The sequence below is a fragment of the Meles meles genome, chromosome 12, assembly GCF_922984935.1.
Source record: "Meles meles chromosome 12, mMelMel3.1 paternal haplotype, whole genome shotgun sequence".
NCBI classification, from domain to species: domain Eukaryota; kingdom Metazoa; phylum Chordata; class Mammalia; order Carnivora; family Mustelidae; genus Meles; species Meles meles.
The window spans coordinates 69,097,430-69,121,452 of record NC_060077.1 but is presented as its reverse complement, the minus strand read 5'-3'; the positions used below and the strand labels follow the sequence as shown (position 1 = coordinate 69,121,452).

At 42.4% G+C, this 24,023-nt stretch overlaps 1 pseudogene; it reads right to left on the bottom strand.

Annotated features, from left to right (window-relative positions):
• Positions 1 to 6,052: 6,052 nt before the first annotated feature.
• Positions 6,053 to 6,440, bottom strand: LOC123954021 (annotated as a pseudogene).
• Between the last annotated feature and the right edge of the window lie 17,583 nt (positions 6,441 to 24,023).

Here is a 24,023-nt window from a genome sequence, read left to right as displayed (position 1 = left end):
TCACCCATCCATCCTTTGATTTGGCATCACATGCTGCTCTTACCCATTTTTGTCCATTATTACAAACGTTACTCCTTTTCAGACCACACCTGTCTCCGCAGATGACCTTGCTTCCTAATGCACTCAAGATTCACTTTGCCAGTATGATTTCTCTCCACGTGTGCCCGTCTTCATTCTCCTTCATCCCAGTCTCGGAGGATGAGGTGGGCCCGAAGGCCAGTTCAGCCCCATGGACTTCTGACTCTTGTCTCCTGTCATCTTCAGGACCTTCCTCCATCAACCCCCTCTTTTCTGAATGTCTTTTACCTCTCTGTTGCTGCTTTTGGCTTACAGAAGTATCAGCCATCAAATATGAGGTCCTGTGTTGCATGCCAGGCATTGCATCAGGCACTCAGAACACAAGACAGATAAATCCCTACCTTCACCCAAGTTGTGATTCACTAGAATGAAGATGAGCGAAATAGGGAGATTATAGTACAGCAGTAAAGGGGAAAGTAGAGGGTGCTACAGTAGCCCATAGCTAAGGCAACTGACTGATCCCAGAGAAGTTTCCTGATGAGTAGGACCATGGCAGTTGATCATTTGTCAAGAGAACTGAAGATGTTCAGAATAGCCGCACGTTTGTGCAAGAAATCCAACAGGGTCTTAGCAGTGAGAAGGCCCTGATGATCTCACGATCATCAGCAGTTGATGGCAGCCTTGGTGGAGTCTGTCTGACTCCATTTCATAAATGTAGAAACAGATCACGAGAAGGTGCGTGACTTCCCTGGGGTCCTGCAGCTTGTAAGTGGCGAGGCAGGCTTCAAATCCCCCCTTTAACCACCTCAGGCCGTCCGCGATCATTCTGTCTAAAAAGTAGTTGTTTCCTAACTGTCCTTTATCATACCACTGTTTATATTTCTCTATGGCACTTGTCACAACCTGTGTTTATTCATGTGTTGGTTCACTGTGTATTGTCTGTTTCCCTTACTAGATTGTAAGCTCCATGAGGGTAGGGGTGATCTCATTTCACATGCATCCTAGAGCCTAACAAGGTGTGTGGTGCATATTAGGTGCTCAATAAATATTTGTAAATGAAGAAGTGGTGGGTAACCGTTTGTATTTGACTTGGGCTGACAGGGGAAATAATTTGCCAGCCGAGCAGCAGGTGTTCACCAAGAGAGGAAAATGTGTTTGGAGCAGATGGTAGAAGTGACACATGCTTGGGGTTTGGGAGGAAGTGAGTGCACTGACCTAGACTCCAAAATCTTACAGGGACAAGCACTGGGAATGGGGAATTTTAGGGCAGGGTGCACTGAGGATAATAATGGGTAAGTAGGGACTATATTTAAACCTGAAAGCCTAAATGACCCTCTTGCAGACCCAGCCTCCTGTGTGCATATATGACTGGGAAATTTGTGTGATCTCTATACATGGGACCACTCATCTGGGTCAGGTTCACCACACTGAGTTACACAATACAATTGTAGATGTAATTCTAATTTATCAACCCGTCTCCCAAGGCTAATAGCATCTTGACCCAGGTCATCACTGGAGTCTGTACTTCGGAACTGGAATAAGAAAGATAATCCGAAGTCTCTGGAAGACATGCCCACATGCTATTAGATGAGCAACAGGCTTATCCTATCACATATGGGCAGTATCGAAACCATAAAAATGCAGGACTTCAACCTGAGAAGTCAATGAGTGAGAAAAGAGCTAGAGAAGGAGTGCCCAAGGTAGAAAGGAAATCAGGAGTGACAGCAGAGTCCAAAACAATAGAGCACTCCAAGAAGAAAGTGTCCGTGGAGTTTATAAAAGCTTCTATACTGTAAAAAGTATCCAGTAGAAGAACCAACTTTAGAAACACTGTATTTGATTGAATCTATACCTGACTGATTGCAACAGCTTTGTGTAAACGAAGAAAAGCCTAAACTATGACCCATTGTTTTCGTTGCATTGATTGTAAGGTGAAGCTCATTAAAATGTGGGGGAGGAGTGAATATACATCCTGGAATAAGATACAGATAATCTGTGTCTTCCTTTGGTTTTCTCAACCTGGCCGTATCTAGTGATTGCACCAAGAGCAAGTTCAGTGGAACGATGAGGGTAAATCTAGGTTGCAGTGGGACGAGGATGGCAAAGTACAGAAATGAAGTGTGCAAATACAGACAACTCAGCTGGCTCTGACGAAGGCTGAGGTTGTCGCAGTAGAAATGTGTATAGTGGAGGGAATTTCTTTTTTTAAGATGGAAAAAAACTTGAGTCTCATGTTCCAATACTAATTAGATAGATGCTGACTGTACGAGAGGAGAAGTTAGTGTGGTTAGTACAGTGGGGGTTGGCCGCGATCACTGGTACATCAGGTCCCAGAGCAAGAGGGTGAAGCTGGGCTCCATATCAGGCAGATGAGAAATGGATATGGACACCGTTGGGTCCGTTAGGTAGCAGAGAGTATAATGCTTTCATATGATGGTTTTGCTTTTATGTTTTTGAGAACCAAGTGGAATGGCCAGTTCCAGAAGTGGGAAGGAGGTGAGAATGGAGGTACAAAGTCAACAGAGATAGAAATGACAAGTGTTAGTGAGACTGTGGAGAAAAGGGAGCTTTTGTGCACCGTGGGAATGTATATTGCAGTCACTATGGTAAACAGTTTAGAGGTTCCTCAGAAAATTAAAAAGAGATCAAAGGATCCAGCAGTTCCATTTCTGGGTATTTACCTGAAGAAAATGAAAACACAAATTCACAAAAAAGATATATGCACCCCTATCTTTGTTGTAGCATTATTTGCAATAGCCAAGATACAGAAGCAACCTAAGTGACCTCAGATTGAATACATTCAATAGACAGATGGATAAAGGTGTATATACACACACAATGGAATTCCGTGTAGCCATAACATGGTATCTTGCCATTTGTAACAAATGGATGGATGGACCTAGCAGGTATTACACTAAGTGAAATAAGTCAGAAAGACAAATGCCATATGATTTCACTTACATATGGAATCTAAAAAACCAAAAAGCAGAAACAGACCTACAAATACAGAGAAAAAATTCGCGCTTGCCAGAGGAGAAGGGGGTACAGGTATGGACGAAATACGTGAAGAGGATTAAGAGGTGCAAACTTCCAGTTATAATTTAGGGATGAAAAATACAGCATAGGGAATACAGACATATCCCAACAATTTTGTGTGGTGACGGATGATGCATACTTATGAGATAAGATATACTTATGAGCATTACATAATGCACGTAATTGTTGAATCAGTCATTTCACACCCAAAACTGACACTGTGTATCAACTGTACTTCAGTTAAAATTTTAAAAAGGAAAAAGAAGACAGCAGAGATAGCATGAAATAGTTGGAAAGAGAATGGGCCAGACACTTGGACCCTATAGACTTACCAGTGGCATCTATTTCTCTGTGGGGCTTTTCAGCAGTGCTCATCAGTAAATTCTCCTTATTCAAGGCTGGGTTTTTGTAAAGTTGTGCAACAGAATAACGACAGGAATAACATGAGGAAGCTGGCAAATAGTTGACACAATGAAAGTTCAGCTGCTATTACATTCCTGTAATTACTCTTGCTGAAATCAGAGGGTGCACATAATTGTCAAATTCCATGGACTTAACTTCCAACTTCAACATCTGCATTTGACAGTCTATTCCCTTCTTGGTTTTTGTGACAACACGGTTCTTTTTCTGACTTCCTCAGGAACTTCTTTTCTTCTCTCTGCCCTGGAAGTGTACATGGAGGTGTAACTTTGCTTGGTTGGCTGCCTTTCCTAGCCACTTGACCCCACGTTCCTTGTTACACTCAACTACTCCGCTAGAATATAAGTTCCACCAGGGCTAAGATCTTTGTTTTCTTTCGTTAACCACACTATTGTAGTGTCTCGACTAGTTTTACTTTTAACCTATGACATTATATTTGAAGTGAGTTTCTTGTAGACAGTATATGGTTGGTGTTCTTTTGTTTGGTTGGTTTTTGTTTTTGTTTTTTTTTGGGGGGGGGTGGTAGAACTTTTATCGAGCTATAATTCGCATATGGTTTTCATTTGCGAGGGTGGCTATAGAACTCGTAAGGTGTCAGCAGGGTTGGTTCCCTCTAGGAGCCTTGAGGAAGATCTATTCCAGACCTCTCTGGCTTGCAGGTGGTCGTCTTCACCCTGTGTCACTTCACAGTGTCTTCCGTCCGTGCCTGTCTTGCTGTCCAAGTTTCCCCTTTTAATAAGGACACTGCTTATATTGGATTAGTCTCCACTGTAATGATCTCATTTTCATTTGGTTGCTTCTAAAGATTCTGTCTCCAAATAAGGCCACATTTTGGTGTTAGGACTCCAACATAACTTCTTTTGTGTGGGACACAATTCGCCCTGTAACACACATGCATTTCACTCATTCAAAGTGTACAATTCATTGATTTTGGGTATATTCACTGAGTTGTGTAACCATCACTTTTTTAGAACATTATTCTCACCCCCAAAAGAAACTCTGTGCCCATTAGGAATCACCCACCCTGGGTGACGAAAGAAGTCTGGACAGAGGGACTGAGCCAGAGGCTGGCTTCAGGGAGATGGTGAGTGATCTGCAGGCCTGTAGATGACTGCACCAAGGAGGGGTGGTATCATCTGATCACAGGAACTGAAGGTTTTCAGGGAGGTGAAAGGGAGAGTCATCTGAAATTGTGATTGGTCCATCCACTGGTGGGAGGAGTGAGAGAAAGTATACCCACTTGAGAGGGTTGCATGGTATGCAGGGTCCCCTGGGGAGATCCAGGGTTGTGCTAGCTCAGTTACAAAGAATGGGTATGAATATAGAGGGGTTTTGTTGATGACAGATAGACCCTGAGTTGCAGAGGACACACTGGAAAGGTTTGGAGGGTTGAGAAATAATGGGGGATGTTAGATTGAGGAATGTTCAGAGCCTTATGGGGTGAGAGTCTAAGAGGATGTGGGATTCCCTGGCTTCATGTAATGACATTAACAAGGATGAGGGCATGATGGCATTTTTCCTGCTAGTGTCTTGTGTAGCTTTAAAAAAATAAATATATAGCAGCCTTATTGAAATACAATTCGTATGCCGTTTACCCATTTAAAGTGTATAACTTACTGGTTTCTAGTCTATTCAGAGTTGTGTAATCAATTTCAGAATGTTGTCTTCACCCCCCAGAAGAAACTCCATACCCATTAGCAATCACTGATCCCCACCCATCCCTCACACCCCCCAGCACTAGGCAAGCACTAATCCACTTTCTTTCTATACATTGCCTATTCTGGACATAAAATATGAGACCTTTTGTGACTAACGTCTTTCAGTTAGCACCCAGTGTTCTCAAACTCCGTCCATGTTGTATATGCCACATTCCTTTTTTTTTTTTTAGATTTTGTTTTTCAAACTGTATCCAGCTTTATTAAAGACACTTTTCATAAACAATCATGGTATTTCAGGCAGGACATGGGCAGACAGTCGTTATCAGTATACAACAACTTTCAAACTCAATGGACTACCAAAATCAGAAAGCCACTATAAAACCCAGTGCAGTCTTCATGTGATGCTCGGAGCAGGGAAGTTTAGAGTGAGGGCGGACAGTTCACATTTAGCATGTTGCTTAACAACTTTTCACAAGCTGCCCCTGACTTTCAGGAAATGAAATGAAAACGGCAGGATTATCCATCTGAAGATCCGCGAGCTAAAAAAGGAACTCTTTTGAGGGACGCCGTCTCAGTGGTGACACTTTGTCAAGTACAGAATGCCTGACATACTGGGAACCATGTCTTGGGGGTCAGGTTCCAACAGGTCTCTGGGTTTAAGGGAGTCAAGTCTATGTTGAAGGCAGAGAGGGAGAAGAGGACATAAAAACTGAATTTTAGTTTTTTCCACACCACCAAGGGATTTGTGCCCAGGCGGCTCATGTGTCTCAACGTCAAGGAACCCCTCCTTCTGGGAGCCAAGAGGAAGTTTCCCAAAACTAGGAGGAAAAGGTGTTTTTCCCTTTGTGTCAATCTAGCTTCAGAGATATTCTATTAGTGACATATGCCCTTCCCCCAAAACAACAATGAAGTGTTCTGTGTGCTAACAACATAGCTTTAAAAAAAAAAAAAAGGTAAAACAAAATTCTGCATTTTTATAAAACTTGATAAAAAATAGTATTTCAAACTGTACAGTCACCAGAAGTACACAGTTATCAAAAATGCACACCCTTCACTTGGCATCTCCAGCACCTTCAGCTTTCTGTGCCTGGTCTGTTTTGGCATCTCCGTTTTCTGCAGGCTGGCATCAGCTTTCCCCTTTTTCCCTTTGGGTACCTTCTCTCCCTTCTTTGCTGGGGCCTTTTTAGGCTTGGGCTCTGGCTTTGGAGGAACAGGTTTAGCAGATAACCTTGCAGATCTTCTCTGTGGCTCGTCCTTCACCTTGGCTTTATCTCCTTTAGCATCCCCCTCAGCCTTTCTCTTGGGCATGGTGGAGATGGCGGCCGGACGTAAGCGCTGGCTTTGGCCGGTCTGGGGGTCGTTCTCACCTCTTCTTCTTCACAATGCTCCTTTTCTTAAGATTTTATTTATTTATTTGACATACAGGGATCACAAGTAGGTAGAGAGGCAGGTGGGGGGGGCGGCTCCCCGCAGAGCAGAGAGCCCAATGCGGGGCTCGGTCCCAGGACCCTGAGATCATGACTTGAGCTGAAGGCAGAGGCTCAACCCACTGAGCCACCCAGGTGCCCTTACTTCATTCCTTTTTATGGCTGAATAATATTCAATCACATGGATGTACCATGCTATATTTATCTGTCCACCAGTTGGTCAACATTTGGGTTGTTTCCATCTTTGGCTATTATGAATAATGGTACTATGAATATTTGTGTATAAGTAGTAATATGGACATATATTTTTGTTTCTCTTAGGAATTCCTGGGTCATATGGTAACGCCCAATTTTAACATTTTGAGGAGCTACCAGAGTGTTTTCCAAAGTGGCTACACTGTTTTAAATTCCCTCCAAACAAGAAATCTGGACTCTGATTTCTTCCTGTCCCCATCAACATTTGTTTTTTGATTATTTGGTTTTTAATTATAGTGTTCTTAGTGGGTTTGATATGTTACTTGATTATGGTTTTGATTTACATTTCTCTCATGATATTGACCATCTTTTCACATGCTGATTGGTTATTTGTGTATCTTCTTTGGAGAAATGTCTGTTCAGATCTTTTGCCCATTTTTTTTAAAAGACTTTTTTTTTTAGGGAAGATTAATAGTCACAAGAAAATTAAAGGGAAGGTACATAGATTTCTCATATAACCCCTATCTTCACACATGCACAGCCTCCCCCATTATGAACACCCTCCCGGAAGTGGGACATTTGTTAACAGTCAATGAACCTACATTGGAACATCATAATCACCCACAGTCCATAGATTATATTAGTGTCCACTTCTGGTGGTGTATAGCAGATGGGTTTGGAAAAATGTATAATAGTATGTATTCATTGTTGTAGTATCATACAGAGTATTTTCACTCCCCTAGAAATTCTGTCTACTCCCCCTATTTATCTCTCTCCCCCATACCTGTCCCTAGCAAACACTGATCTTTTTTACTGTCTCCATTGTTTGCCTTTTTTAGAATGTAATATAGTTTTGGATCATTCAATATGTAGCCTTTTCATACTGACTTCTTTCTTTCTTTTTTTTTCCACCACATCAGTCCTTTATTTATTATCTCTAAAGCAGGATGAATAGTAGCAATTATAATTTATTGAACATTTCTTATAAGCTAGATACTGTGGTAACTACATACATTCTTTTTTTTAAAATTTATTTATTTTCAGCATAACAGTACTCATTGTTTTTGCACCACACCCAGTGCTCCATGCAATACGTGCCCTCTCTATTACCCACCACCTGGTTCCCCAACCTCCCATCCCCCACCCCTTCAAAACCCTCAGGTTGTTTTTCAGAGTCCATAGTCTCTCATGGTTCATCTCCCCTTCCAATTTCCCACAACTCCCTTCTCCTCTCCATCTCCCCATGTCCTCCATGTTCTTTGTTATGCTCCACAAATAAGTGAAACCATATGATACTTGACTCTCTCTGCTTGACTTATTTCACTCAGCATAATCTCTTCCAGTCCCGTCCATGTTGCTACAAAAGTTGGGTATTCATCCTTTCTGATGGAGGCATAATACCCCATCGTGTATATGGACCACATCTTCCTTATCCATTCGTCCGTTGAAGGGCATCTTGGTTCTTTCCACAGTTTAGCGACCGTGGCCATTGCTGCAATAAACATTGGGGTACAGATGGCCCTTCTTTTCACTACATCTGTATCTTTGGGGTAAATACCCAGCAGTGCAATTGCAGGGTCATAGGGAAGCTCTATTTTTAATTTCTTGAGGAATCTCCACATTGTTCTCCAAAGTGGCTGCACCAACTTGCATTCCCACCAACAGTGTAAGAGGGTTCCCCTTTCTCCACAACCTTTCCAACACACGTTGTTTCCCGTCTTGCTAATTTTGGCCATTCTAACTGGTGTCAGGTGGTATCTCAATGAGGTTTTAATTTGAATCTCCCTGATGGCTAGTGATGAGGAGCATTTTTACATACTGACTTCTTTCACTTAGTAATATGCATTGAGGGTTCCTCTACTTCATGGTAAGAGTATGTTCACTTTTGTAAGCAACTCTCAAACTGTCTCTCAAAGTGGTTGCACCATTTTGCATTCCCACCAGCAGCAAATTTGAGCTCCCGTGTTTTCTACGTCTTTGTCAGTGTTTGGCATTGTCAGTGTTCTCAATTTTAGCCATTGATTTAGCTATACAGCAAGATCTCATTGTTTTAATTCCCAATTCCCTAGTGATGTGTGATGTTAAGTATCATTTCATATGCTTATTTGCCATCTGTACATCTTCTCTGGTGAGATGTCAGTTCAGATCTTTTGCCCATTTTTTAGTTGGGTGGTTCACTTTCTTATTATTGAATTTTAAGAGTTTTTTGTTTTGGAAACCAGTCCTTTATCAAATATATGTTTTGCAAATGTCTTTCTGAGTCTGAGGCTTATAATCTCTTCTCTTTACAGTGTCTTTTGCAGAGCAGAGTTTTTAATTCTAAATTTAAGTTTTCATTTTTTTTTTTTAAAGATTTTATTTATTTATTTATTTATTTGACAGATAGAGATCACAAGTAGGGAGAGAGGCAGGCAGAGAGAGAGAGAGAGGAGGAAGCAGGCTCCCTGCCAAGCAGAGAGCCCGATGCGGGACTCGATCCCAGGACCCTGAGATCATGACCTGAGCTGAAGGCAGCAGCTTAAACCACTGAGCCACCCAGGCGCCCCTAAGTTTTCATTTTAATGAAGTCCAGCATAGCAGTTTTTTTCTTCCATGGATTGTCATTTTTGTGTTGTATCTAAAAGTCATTGCCCAGCCCAACATCACCTAGATTTTCTCCTATGTTACCTTCTATGAGTTTTACACCTTGCATTTCACATTTAGGTCTGTGATTCATTTTGAGTTAACTTTTGTGAAGGGTATAAGGCTTCTGCCTGGATGCTTTTTTCCATGTGGATGTCAATTCTAGTACCACTTATTGAAAGATTATCCTTTCTCCATTGAATTGCCTTTACTCCTTCTCCAGAGATCGGTTGACTGTATGTGCGTGGGTCTGCATCTAGGCTCCTTATTCTCTTCTGTTGGTCCATTTGCCTATTCTTTTGCCAATACCACACTGTCTTGGGTACTGTAGATTTATATTAGGTCTTGAAGTCAGGTAGTGTCTGTCTTTGTTCTTCAATATTGTATTGGTTATTCTGGGTCTTCTGCCTCTGTCTATAAGCTTTAGGATCAGTTTGTCAATACCTACAAAATAACTTATTGGAATTTATATGAATTGTTATATGAATATATAGATTATGTTGAAGAAGACATCTTGACATCTTAAAATCTTGACATCTTAACAATATTAAGTATTCATACCCATACACATGAAATAGCTACTTATTTATTTATCTTCTTTGATTTCTTTCATCAGGGTTTTGCAGTTTTTTCCTTAAATAGATTTTATACATAATTTGTTACGTTTATACCTAAATATTTGTTTTCCTTTGGTGTTATAGTACTGTATTTTTATTTCAAATTCCAATTATTCATTATTGCTGTATAAGAAAGCAGTTGACTTCATCCTCATCTCCGGCAACCTTCCTTAATCACTTATTAGTTCCAGGAGGGTTTTTTGTCCATTATTTTGGATTTTCTACATGATCATGTCATCTGCAAACAAAGACAGTTGTATTTCTTCCTTCCTAATCTATACAGCTCTTACTGTCTTACTGCATTAACTAGGACTTCCAGTATGATACGAATCGGAGTGTAAGAGATGACATCCTTGCCTTGTTCCTGATCTTAGTGGAAAGACTGAGTTTCTCTTCACTAAGTATGATGTTAACTGTGTGTTTTTAGTCAATGTTCTTTATCAAGTTCAGGAAGTTCTTCTCTCTTCCTAGTTGGCTGAGCATTTTTTATCATGAGTGGGTCTTGGATTTAGTGAAATGCTTTGTCTGCATCTATAGATAGTGATCATGTGTTTTTCTTTTCGTGATGTGATGGATTATGTTAATTGATTTTTGAATGTTGGGACAGCCTTGCATACCTCAATAAATTGCACTCAGTCCTCCTGTATAATTCTTTTTATACCTATGATTTGCTAGTATTTTGTGGAGATTTTTGCAGGTGTGTTCATGAGAGATACTGGTCTATAGTTTTCTTGTAATGCCTGGTTTGGGCATTAGGGTGATGCTGGCCTCATTGAATTAGTTAAGAAGTACTCCCTCTGCTTCTGTTTTTTGGGAAGCGTTTACAGAGAAATGGTATCATTTCATACTTAAATGTTTGGTAGGATTCAGTGAACCTCCCTGGTGCTTTCTGTTTTAGAAGCTAAAACATAATGACCAACTCCGTTTCTTTAGTAGATATAGGCTTATCCAGATCACTTATTTCTCCTTGTGTGAATTTTGGTAGTTTATGTATTTCAAGGAATTGGCTCCTTTCATCTAGGTTATTAGATTTGTGGGCATGGAATTGTGCAGAGTGCTCCTTTATTATCCTTTAATGTCCGTGGTATCAGAAATGTCTTTCTTTTGTTTCTGTTATGAGTTATTTGTATCTTCTCTCCTTTTATCTTAATTAGCCTGGCCTCAGGTTTATCAATTTAACTACTTTGGGGTGGGGTAAAGGAAGCTGTGTTCATTGGTTTTTCTCCACTGATTTCCTATTTTCAATTGCATTGATTTCTTCTTTAATTTTTATTATTTCTTCTACTCACTTTGGATTTAATTTGTTCCTCTTTTTCTAGTTTCCTAAAGTGGAAGCTTGGATGGTTGATTTTAGATATTTCTTCTTTTCTAATATATACATTTAGTGGTATAAATTTTCCTCCGAAGTGCAATTGGCTTTGTCCCATAAATTTTGATAAGTGGCATTTTCATTTTCATTTCGTTAACAATATTTTAAAACTTCTCGGAAGATTTTTGGCTTACACGTTATTTAGAAGTATGCAATCTAATCTCTAAGATTTTGTTGGGGGGGTGGGGTCCTGCGTCCTCTCTTATTGCTTCCTAATTTAGTTCTCTCGTGGTCTGAGAGCATATTATATGTTTTCTGTTCTTTTAAACTTGCTAGAATACGTTCTACCCAGAATGTGGTCACTCTTGATGAGTGTCTGTGTAGGCTTGAAGACTGTTGTCAGATGAGGTGTTTCACAGTTGCCCCTTAGATCTAGTGGATGGCGCTATGCAGGTCCTCATGTCCTGATTTTGTGCCTGCTGGATCTGCCTGCTACTGGTAGGTGTGGAAATTTCCAGCCGTGTGGTGGATGTATCCATCTCTCCTTGAGTTCTGTCCGGTTTGACTCAAATATTTTGACTTACTATTAGGTGCAGACACAGTAAGGACTGCTCTGTCTTCTTGAAGAAATGACACCATTATCCCCAGTAGCTTTCCTCCTGAAGTGTGCTTTGCCTGAAATGAATAGAGCTGGCTATTCTAGCTTTCTTTGAATGGTGTTAGCATGGTACATCTTTCTGCCTTCCTTTACTTTTTATTATCTGTGTCTTTATGGTTAAAGTGGGTTTCTGGTGGACAGCATAGTTCGGCCTTGTTTTGTTTTTGTTGTTGTTGCTGATTCACCCTGGTAGTCTGTCTTTTAATTGTTGCATTTGCACCATTGACACTCGAAGTGATTTTTTTTTATATAGGTGGGTCAATACGTGCTTTTTTTTTTTTTTTGCTTTGTTTGTTGCCCATCTTATACAGGGGTTTTTTCCTCTCTTTTTCTGCATTTTATGTTTCATTTTTTTCTTTGCAGTATCTCAATTCTACCTTTTTATATTTTTTTTTATGATTTTATTTATTTATTTGTCAGAGATCACAAGTAGGCAGAGAGGCAGGCAGAGAGAGGGGGAAGCAGGCTCCCTGCTGAGCAGATAGCCCGATGCGATGCGGAGCTCCATCCCAGGACCCTGAGACCATGACCTGCGCTGAAGGCAGAGGCTTAACCCACTGAGCTACCCAGGTGCCCCAATTTTCTACCTTTTTTAAAAACTTTTTTTTTTTTAATTTTTTTTTTCTTTTTCTTTTTTTTTTTTTTTACAGAGAGAGAGAGAGAGAGAGAGAGATTACAAGTAGGCAGAGCAGCAGCCAGAGAGGGGAGGAAGCAGGCTCCCTGCCAAGCAGAGAGCCCGATACGGGGCTCGATCCCAGGACCCTGAGATCATGACCCGAGCTGAAGGCAGAGGCTTAACCCACTGAGCCACCCAGGCGCCCCAAAAACTTTTTTTTTTTTAATAGTGGTTGCCTTTGACTTTGCAATATACATTTGCAACTAATCCCTGTCATCTGTCAAGTAATACTGTCCTGCTGCACGGGTAATAGAACTGTCTTATACTGAGTATTCCCAGTTCCTCCCTCTGTCTCTTACGGTACTACGGCCCTTCAGTGAACTTATCTGTAGCTATAATCACTGAATATTTTATTGCTTTTATTATTTTGAACAAACTCTTCAAATAAGAGTAAGAAAACTAAAAGATTTTATTTTACCTTCATGTAGGCCTCCTCTAATACTCCTCCTTTAAGCAGATCCAAGTTCCTGACCTGTATCATTTTCCTTCTTTCCAGAAGAATCTCTTTTAACATTTCTTGCTAGAGAAGTCTGCGGCTAACAAATTCCCTTTATTTTTGTTTATCTGAGAGAGTATTTTGCCTTCACTTTTGAAGGTTAATTTGGCCAGTGACATAATTTTAGGTTGGCAGGTCTTTTTTCCCCACCACTTTAAATATTTCACTCCACTCTCTTTTTGCGTACATGGTTTCTGAAGAAAAGTCCAATGTAATTCTTATCATTATAGGTAAGATGTTTTCTTCCTTTGGCTTCTTGTGAGATTTTCTGTCTCTTTGATTTTCTGCAGTTTGATATGCTTGGTGTGGTTTTTATGTTCTCAGAACTTCCTGAATCTGTGATTTGGTATCTCATTAATTTTGGGAAATTCTCTGTGATTATTGTTTCAAATATTTCTTTGGTTCCTTTCTCTTTTTCTTTACCCTCTGGTATTCCTACCAAGTGTATGTTATACCCTTATAACTGCCCCACAAATTTTGGATTTCCTGTTTTATCTCTCTCTCTCTTATTTCATTCCTTTTTTTTCCCTTTCCATTTCCATTTTGGAGGTTTTTATTAACATTTCTTCAAGCTCACTGAATCTTTACTCAGCCATGTCCCATGCACTGATGAGCCCATCAAAGGCATTATTTTGTGACAGCAATTTTCTATTTCTAACATTTATTTTTGATTCATTTTTAGAGGGTTTTTTTTTTAATCTTCCTGTGCTATCTATCCATTCTTACCTGGTGTCATTGGAGTCCTTACCTTATTAATCATAAGTCGTTTTAAGTCCCAACCTGGTAATTTCGGTATCCCTGCCATATGCAAGTCCGGTTCTGGGGCTTGCTCCATCTCTTCACACTGTGTTTTTGGTTTGTTTAGTACACCTCATAATTTTTTTTGTTGAAAGTCAGACATGATATACCGGGTGACAGGGGGCTCCCTATTGGTTCCTGTGATGGTTTCTGCTCTTGGGCTTCTACTGTGGTTGCTTGTGATTCTCTCTGTGTCTGCCTGCCCATCTCTCCCAGTTTGGGGAGATACTAGTTGTCTGCTGGATCTAGAAGGGTTCTTGGTTTTCAGTTTGAGCTTTCTTCCTGCTGCTAGGGTGGGAGGGAAAACTTCCAAGCTCCTTTCTTGCTGGACTGGACTCTTCAACTTTTGAAGGAGACTCTTGGCTTCTCCTGCATTCCTGCCACTCCTTGCCCTGTGGCCTGAACCATAGGGCTCATCTGGCTTGTTTCCCCATCTCTCTTGGATTGCTTTCCTTCGTTGCCCTACATCCAGTATCTTGGAAAACTATTTTTTCACACTCTTTTTCATTGTTTCAGGTAGAGGGCTAAATCTGACTCCTGTTCTTCCGTCTTGGCTTCAAGCAGAAGCATCAGGTTTTATTTTCAATAATACTATTTAATGCCAGTTTTCCTCCCAAACACTCTCCATTTATAGCTCTATTTCTTGGGCATGTCTACACCATTAAGTGAGTAAGTTGAGAAGTAAAGGAAGTAACATTTTCCCTCCCTGGTTGAGCTGTGGCTAAGCCAAATTTGGCAACATTTACCTTGGTCATGCCAGTTTCCCAACTGTTCTAAACATTTTTCCTCACGGGTTGTACCTCTTCTTGTCCAGGATGTGAGAGCCCACAGCATTTTCTCTCCCACCCCCTAACCTCTGAGTCAGCCCTTTTCTTTCATGCCATCAAATGGTGGCTTGACTCAAAGCATCCCCATTCATGTCTTCAGTTAAAGAAGGAAAGCTCTAGCAAGAGGGTTAGGTCCTTAAAGGCATTTTATTGTAATGAGGGAAAACATGGTGGTAATAGCATCCCAACTTAAAACATAATGTAGAGAGTTGTACTTCCCACATCGTTATTTCATCTGAACCTTATAATAACTTTGTGCTACAGGTTGCACTGTGTGCACATACTACTCATTCTAGAATATAAAAGAGAACTTTGATCTAAAATGTGTGGAACGTGAATCAACACTGGTTTCTCAGTGATTTATATAATGACTTGGAGAGACTGCATATTTTCAGAGTTGATGGGCTGTCTCTCATTCATAGCAGCTGTGTGCTGGGAATACAGAAGCCCAGGTTTTTAATTCTTGAAGAAAATGTCCTGTCTCCGCAGGTAATTACACGGTCTGGCTGCATGGCGGGGAGCAGGGATGGTCATGGTGCATATATATCTTTTTCTTACCTGGACGACTGTAATTGCAGGCAACATGTCTTTTGCTTTCATCCTAGCCCCCTACGGCAGTTTCTCATAGCAACAAATTTGTCTTCTTAAAACGCAAGATTGACTCATATAACTTCTCTGCTTACAACCCTTCAATGTTTTCCTGGATCACTCAAGATAAAATACAAATGTTATTACCATGACCTACAAGGCCCTCCATTAGTGATTCTAAACTTTCACTTGTAACCACAGTAAGAAATATATTTCACATTATGTCTTCTTATACACGATTTGTATATACACATATTTTTTACTTTTTTAAATGGGTACCATGCCCAGCATGGTTCCATGCCCGTTGAGGGGCTTGAACTCATGACCCTAAGACCAAGATCAAGAGCTGAGATCAAGAATCAGGTACTCAACCGACTGTGCCACCCAAGCGCCCCCTACACATATTTTTTTAAAGAAAAGTTTTGAGAGGTGTGCCTTAGTGGCTCAGCTGGTTAGGTGTCTGGCTTTGGCTCAGGTCGTGATTCCAGGGTCCTCGGATCAAGGCCCACATTGTGGTCCTTGCTCTGTGGGAGGCTGCTTGTCTCTCTCCCTCTGCCTGCGCTCCTCCTGCTTGTGCTCACTCTCTCCTTCTGTCAAATAAATAAAATCTTTTTAAAAAGAAAGAAAAAGAAAAGTTTTGAGAAACAGTATTTGTCCTTATGTATCTAAGAGGCGTATATGACTTCATTAACATTTAAATACAGCACAACTGATCATCTGGTAATTTCTTTCAGAATATTTTTCATCTATGGAAGTTCATATGGGGTTGAATTTTAGTCTCTTCCAAGTTGCTATTTGATTTTTAAGCATATAGAATAAAGTTACAATTACTGTCTTACTGTCCTTATCAGAAAATTCTAACACCTGGGTCTGTTCTCGTTTCATTTTGATTGCTATTTCTCATTACTGGTCATGTTTCCCTGCTTCTTTGTATGCCTGGTAATCTTTGTTTATATGCCAGACATTGTCAGTTTACCTTGTCAAGTGCTGAGTGTATCTGTATTCATATTAATATAGTTGAGCATTGCCCTGGGATAGTTTTGTTACTTGGAAACATTTGATCCTTTCAGGTCTTGCTTTTATGATTTGTTAGACACCTCCAGAACAGTGCTCTTTCTAGATCTAACTCTTCCCCACTACTGAGGCAAGATCTCCCTGGTTTTTGCACCCAGTGCCTCTTGAATGATGAGGTTTTACACTCTGGGTTTTGGGGATAGGTGTTATTCCTGGTCCTGTGGGAGTGCTAAGCATTGTTCCCCCTAATTCTTCCAGGTAGTTCTTTCCCCAACCTCAGATAATTTCCTCACATGCATTTATTGATAACCATAAGGGGGTGCCTCTCTGTTTCGCTCCTTGTCTCTGGCACTCTGACTTACAGATCTCACCACCTTGGTCTCTCTGGGTTCTTGGTTCTATTTACTTAATCCAGGGGGCTCCACTGGGCTCTGTCTGAGTTCTCTGTACTGCAGCTTAGAATCTCTCTAGGCAATATGGTGCACCCCATTTGCTTCCTCACTCCCGAGGATCACTGTCCTTTGCTGCCCGATGTCCAGTGTCTTAGAAACAATCGTTGGACATATTTTTTGGATATTTTGATTGTTGCCGGCATAAGGATAAATCCAGTCCTTTCTTAGGCAGTAGGGAAGTCACTAAATAAGGAAGAGTTTGTGACAGAAAAATGAGATTTAATCCCACCTCTATTTTTATTTCATTCCAATCATTGTTATAAAAACATTCACATTCTTAAGAATGTTAGGAAATATAATAGAGCGATAACTTTAAAGTCTTGTTTTCAATTTGAAAAATGCTATTCTTGATAGTGGTCGTCCTAAAAAATGAACTCATCATAATGATGACGAGTGGTGAACATCTGTTAGGGTAGTGACATGTTTACCAACAGTGGATTACAGTACCAAGACTGGATTGTGTTAATATAAAATTCAAATAATACAGGAATGACCCTGCCTGTGCCGGAAAATCAAGTGGAACTCCATTCTACAAAAGAGGAAATGACTTGTTCCTTCCCTTTCATCTCCGTCACCTGACCCTCACTGTCTTCCCTATATTGTGTGTCTCAGTTGGCCACAGTGTTTCCTGAGACATGTCTCATTCCTGAAGGGAGTCCACGGGCTCTCTCAGTTAGGTATTTTCTATTCTTTTTTTTTTTTTTTTTTTAAGATTTTGTTTATTTATTTGAGGGAATGAGTGAGAGAGAAAGAGCACAGGGCCAGAGGGAGAGGGAGAAGCAGGCTCCCCGCTGAGCAGGCAGCCCAACGTGGGGCTCAATCTCAGGACTCTAGGATCATGACCTGAGCTGAAAGCAGATGCTTAACCAACTGAGCCACCCAGGTGCCCCTGGTACTCTCTATTCTAATATCCTTTTTAATAGGTATTTCTGATATTTCTATTTTTCTTAAAGCTGCTTAAAGCAGTGACCCACTGCACTGATATCCTGACACATTAAACTGTGTCTACCAGCAGATTAAAAACTGCTAGGGGGATAAGCAGAATGTGATTCTATGTGGCAATGTGGGAAAATAAAGTGGAAATGTGGGGGGAAAAAATAAAATGATAGAAATAAAGGAGAGAAAGAGAAACATCAAAACTGTGGGATAACTAGAAAGCTTATATCTCAAAATGACATAAAGTGAATAGGGCCTAATTCTCTACTTATGTGACCAAGACGGTCAGATATGAGAGAATATGCTGTTTACAAAAAAATCTGAAACACAAGAGTGCAGAAATGCTGAACTTTAAAAGATAGTATAAGATACACTAGGCAAGTTCTAACTCAGAGAACATTGATGCAGCTCTATTAACATCAGAACAGCCACAAAATTACCAGATAAAACAGTTTTAAAATTATATGCACTTAGTAACATAGCCAAAATACATATTGCAGAAAATGTCAGAACTGCATTGAGAATTAAAAAAAAAAAAAAGCAGTTGCAGGAAATAGTAACACAACCTGTCTTTGTAATGAATAGAACAAGCATATTAAATAATTAGAAATGTGCAGAATTAAATAACATGGAAAACATGGTTTAATGAACATATCTAGAACACTGTATCGAAAAACTGCAGACTACACAGTCTTTTGGAGCACAGGTGGGACATGTCCTAAAAACTGACCAAAGACCAGGCCATAAATTTCAAATCTCAAAGGGTTGAAATACCAGAAGTATGTTCTCTGACCACAATGCAATGAAGCTAGAAGTCAGTACACAAAATTCTATGTCTGGAAATGAAGAAACCTATTTGTAAGTAACTCCCGAATTCAAGAAGAGATTGTAATAGGCAATAGAAAGTATTTAGAATTGAATGACGATGAAAACACGATGCATCAGAACTTTGGGGATGCAGCTAGAGTAATACTTAGAGGGAGGTTTGTGGCCTCAGATGTGTATTAGGAAAGCTAGGCTAAAAATGGTGAGACAAATATCCATATAAGGTTAGAATAAGACTAGCATCAGAAGTCCAAAAAAAAAAGGGGGGGGGGGAGGGGAGGGAAAATGTAAGAGCAGAATAAAATAGAAAAACACGATGGAGTGATCCGTACATTTTCATTCCACCCCTTCACCCTCTTCACTAGGGCAGCGGTTCTCAAAGTGTGCACGGAGTGGGGCTGGTGAGGCCTCTGGGGGTGAGGCCTTGGGGCTCTGCAAACTCTCACGTATTTTCAGGAGTTCTCCAGGCAATTCTGATGTCTGTTTCCGTTTGAGAACCACTGCTCAACCCACTGCTCAGACTTGAGTTGGTGTTAGAATGCCCCGGAAAGCTGATTTAGTAGGTCTGGGATGGGATTTCTAACAAGTTTCCAGGGGATATTACTGCTGTTCTTTTCGAGGCTGCTGTTTTAGGGGCTCTTAAAAAAAATTGCTCAAGAGATTCTGATAGATTAGTCCTGGCTGTGGCCTGGGCTTGGCAATCTTAAAGTCCTCCTGATGTTTCTCGTATGCAGCCAAGGTGAAGGGTCACTTCTCCAGGAAAACCCGAGCAATCCCTGCCCTCCCATGCTTTGGGTGCCACTCTCTCTCTCTCTCAGCTCTCCTGGGTCCCCGTGCTTCCCTCCCCTGGAGCCATTATCCTGCACCAAAGACAGACCATGAGCTACTTACTTACCTTTTCTCTCAGCAGACAGTAAAGCTCTTGCAGGCAAGGGCGTGGCCTCTTCTGCTCTGTTACCCTCAGTGCTTTGAAAGGCACTCGGTGGCGCCTTGTTGAATTAGTGACACATAAAATACCTCTGTTAGCAGTGCTCACCAGCAGGAGAGATGACGCTCTCTTTCGCCATCAGAAGCAGCGCAGAGAAAGGCCCGTGTTCTGTGGTTTGGTGTGAGGTCTGGAGGGAGAAGAACCAGAGGAACCAGAGCTACATGAGCTGCTCCCTGTCACTTGGAGTGGAGCAAAGTCTGGCCAGGTCTTGAGGTAGTGATGAAGAGCGTGGCCTCTGGGGCTAGCCTGGGTTCAAATTCTCTGTCCCTCTCCGCCACTCACTACTTGTGTGATCTTGGCAGGGTGACTGAGGCACTCTATGTTCCAACGTCCCCTCGTGCAAAATGAGGATAATTGGAGTACTTTAGCTCTGCGTTGGTCGCTTTGGAAGATTAAAATACAGGTAAAGCCATCAGAGCAATACTCAGCACCCAGTAAGTACCATTATCACTCCCCTTCAGTGTATGGCAAGTGATCAAAATATCTGATTACTTTCATCTCAGGTTAGAATAAATGGTTCTCATTTGCCAAGACCTCATCAAGCCCAGTTCGTCGGTTTCCTTTTCCTCCTGAAGAGGACCGCAAATGTAAGCAAAATAAGTAACAGTAGTGAAGCCACACAAGCTGACAAAATTATGAAACCAAAGGCGTGAAAGTATTTGCTAGCAGGATCTCCTGTATTTCACTCAGTTTGAGTCCCTAATCTAACCTCAGTTTGGTCTAAAGTAAAATCAGCTTGGTTTTAAACTGAATGCTCTTTAGCATATTTTTTATTTGTCTGTAATAAGGCTATTACATTTTTCTTATTTTGTGACTAGGTCCAGGCTGACCTCTTGTTGCTTTTATTAATCTGGCAACACCCCCACCAATTTCTTCTCTTTGCAGTTCTCCTCAGAGCTTAGAGGGAAGATTGCTCCAAGCTCTGGAGAGAGGTAAAGATATTAAAACGTATTTCCTGTGTTAGGGCACTGACTTTATTGGGGATATATTAAAAAAATGGACTTTTCTAGAACTTTTTTTAAATCCCCAAAGAACTATATCTCATAATCTCCTGAGAAATACAGGGTAGAAATCTATTTTCTCTCTCTCATTTTCCAAAGGGAAACTAAACTACAGACTATTCACCAAAGGACAGACAGGACTTCAAACTGACTTCCAGCTAGAGACCTTTCCCTTCAGGCGCTGCTGGCCTGGGAGGAGCAGTTACCATTCTACATAGCACTCGGGAGGAGGTCGCAGCAGGTGGGTAACAAAGGACAGCGCAAGTTCGCTGTTCCACCCAAATCCACAAGCTCTAAGCCCGTGCTTTCCAGCCCCAGCTGCACGTCGGGGAGGCGCTTGGGGAGTGTTTAAGAATTAACCTATGACGGGGCCTCCACCTCTGACTGATTAAGTCTATTTCTGGAGAATGGGGCTCCAGCGCAATGGACACTTTTTCAAAGCTCCAGGTGGGAAGTGGCAGAGGGGGCAGCTGGAGGGATTCCAAGAGGGCAGTTGGGGCTAAGAACCATGGTGCCAGGAAGTAGGACAAGCATCTGGAGTGAGTGAGGCGGGGAGGTGCTGCTCCCCGAGGCCCAGTCACCTGCTGTAGGGAAGGCGGATGGTTCTGAGTCTCCCATGTGCACGAGAGAGCCCTGGCTGTGGCGGAAAACCTGCTGCCGTCAGGAACGTGGGTAGCAGGAGAAGTCCACACCGAAGCTCCGGTTTCTTTTCCTTCTCCCTTTACTCCATCTTCCCCTCACACCCCAGCAGGTGCCAGCCCTTGGGCATTGGTGCTCAGTTAGGACGCTGCCCTGGCCTGCAGCCCTCGGAGGGAATACTGCAGCAGGTCCTTGCGGTGGTCAGGATGGTTTTCCCCACCCAGACTTAGGACAGCCTTCAGAGCCGGGGAGAGAGGACAGTGGGCTTCTGATGGGGACCCGGTACCCCTTCATGGCTGCTGCCCGAAGGGTCAAGTGGGAGCCAGGGTTAGCCAAAGGCACGTCAGGAGCTCTTCCCAAGCATGTCCAAAGAACCCCCACTCCAATGTGCCCACAGGAGCCAGTGACTGGTACCTGGTGCCCCTTCAGACCCCAGCACCTCTCCGTCCGGGTGTGGGAAACTCTCCACGTGCCTGAGGCTGACGTTCCTACCTGTTGCTTGAGTGTGAGTGGGCTGGAGGCACCAGCAGGATCGTATTTACGTAGAGGACATAAACACAAACGCCAGTGTTTATGAACAGATTTATTCCTGCTCTGCATGCCACGAAAGGGAAAGGGACTCGCCCCCCCTTGAGTGTCTAACAGTAGCTGACATTTACGGACCCCGTACTACGAGCCAGGCACTGGTTAGCTCGCTTCATCAGCACAATGACCCCGTGGGGAAGGCACTGTTGTCTCCATTACACAATGGAGACATTGAGGAGGTGCCAGAGTCCCGCGCCAGTAGGTGGGGAAACCGACACTTGGCGTTCAGGGCACCTCGCCCCAGCCTCTTACTCAGATTGCTGGCTATGTTTTCACCAGCATCTTCTTACTCAGCGCTCCAGACAGCCTTTCAGGCAAGTGGCATGTCACCCACTTTCCATCAAGGAGACTGGGGCACTGAGAGAGGTAACCTTGCCTGACCCCTCACAGCTAGTAAACGGCAGAGGGGGACGGTCCCTCAAGATCTCTCTGGTGATAAACACAAATTCTAACTCACCACGTTACCTCTCCCGGGTGCTTCTGACTCATCCTGTCTCCCCTCCCTTCCGGAGGGAATAGCAACGGAGCCAGGCCTTGCCGGCCTAGCAAGGAGGATGCACAAACGTCTGCAACATAAACAATGATGTTCTGATGGGATACATGCGAAAACAGAGTCGTGTGGGAAGGGTGAGGGGTGATGGGGACAGGGTAACGACCCTGGCCTGGAGAAGAGAGGGTGAAGTTCTGGCCCAGAACCAAAGGAAGTAGGACATTTTCTGGTGGCTTGGCTCAGCCAACTCCTCCCCCAAAGTGAAGGTATTAGCACGAGAAAAGATCCAAGAAAGGAGAGAAAGTGGACCCAAGAGTAGATCCACATTTTGTAGAGTTTGGACAGTATATGCAGTTTTTGGGTCCGTCTTTGGGAAAATACAGTATTAGGAATACAAGGTGAGATAGGAATGCAAATACCGAGAATGAAAAAGGTCACAACAGTTGCAAATCCGAAAAGCTGACTGTGTTGGACCACCCTCGGGCCCTGGGATAAGCTAGGAGGACTCAGAAAAGCAGTTACACTCATGGTTGTTGTTCGTGACAGTGAGAGGATGCCGATGAAAATGAGCAAAGGGGACAGGCACAGAAGGTCCAGGAGAGAGCAGGTGCAGGCTCCTGTTCGTCCTCTCCCAGCCGGGTCGCACGGGCGGCACAGAATTCTTCCATCCAAGATGAGTGTCAGCATCTGCCAAGTGTCACCGACCAAGTGAGCCCCCCTGAGGCTTGTGTCCCAGGTTCATACTGCGGGGAGGTGTCAGTCACACGGGCAAGCAGCTCCCATGCCGCTAACCTTAGCTACTCAGTCTCCAGCCCTCCAAAGGTGCCTGGATAGGGTATGGCCCAGGACTTTGGACACACAGAAGCTGGCATTCACTGTCAGTCTCACTGTGAGCCTAGGCTCTCTGTTCACACTGGCAGAATGTGGCCCAAGGCCTCAGGTGTGTTAAAAACGACTTCTTATCAGGATATTTCAAAGGCTCTGAAGTTCTCTCCCAGGAACCCATAAAGGGCCAGTGTTTTCTTAGAATGTGCAGGTTTGAACAATCTGAATCAGCTGAGCTAACCCTTTACTGTGGACTGATAAATATCACAAAAAGTCCAGGATAAGTTATCTTATTAACTGCTTGGCATACCTCTATAAAACATGATTCCTAAACCACTGCATATTCTCATCTTTTCATAGTTTGTAAGATTTTCTATAGAAAGAACAGAATGTTCACTTTTCTAGTAGTTGGTCAGAATTTATTGCTGATAGGATGCAAAAAGATTCAGCTTCACGAACAGACATACCCACTGCTTGTAGTACCATTCACTACAAGTTTGTGTTTGAAAAACACTGGAATTCTGATGCACGATATTTTCACATTTTCCATTAAAAAACATATCATGCATCCATAATTGCATATGTTGCATTATCTGCAAAGTTTTACAAATACCTGTGATGGGTGAGCACATGACTAGGGCCCTTGCAGGGCCTTTAAAGGGGTCCCGGGAGCTGACGTTTCTTCAGCTTCATGGCAAAGCCTCCTCTGGGTTAAAGACTTAGTCACCGGCTGCCCAACCTGTGCCCAACACAGTGCTGAGTTTCTCAGGAGCAGCTGAGAAGAGGCGGCGCTGATCCCTGCTCACGAGTGAGTGCAGGCCTTTTAGTGCAGTTAAGGTGTAAAACCGCACAAAGGAGGAACAAAACTGACCTCCAGGCCTGGGAGAATTTCGGTGTCTTCGTTTGGGCTGAATTAACAACAT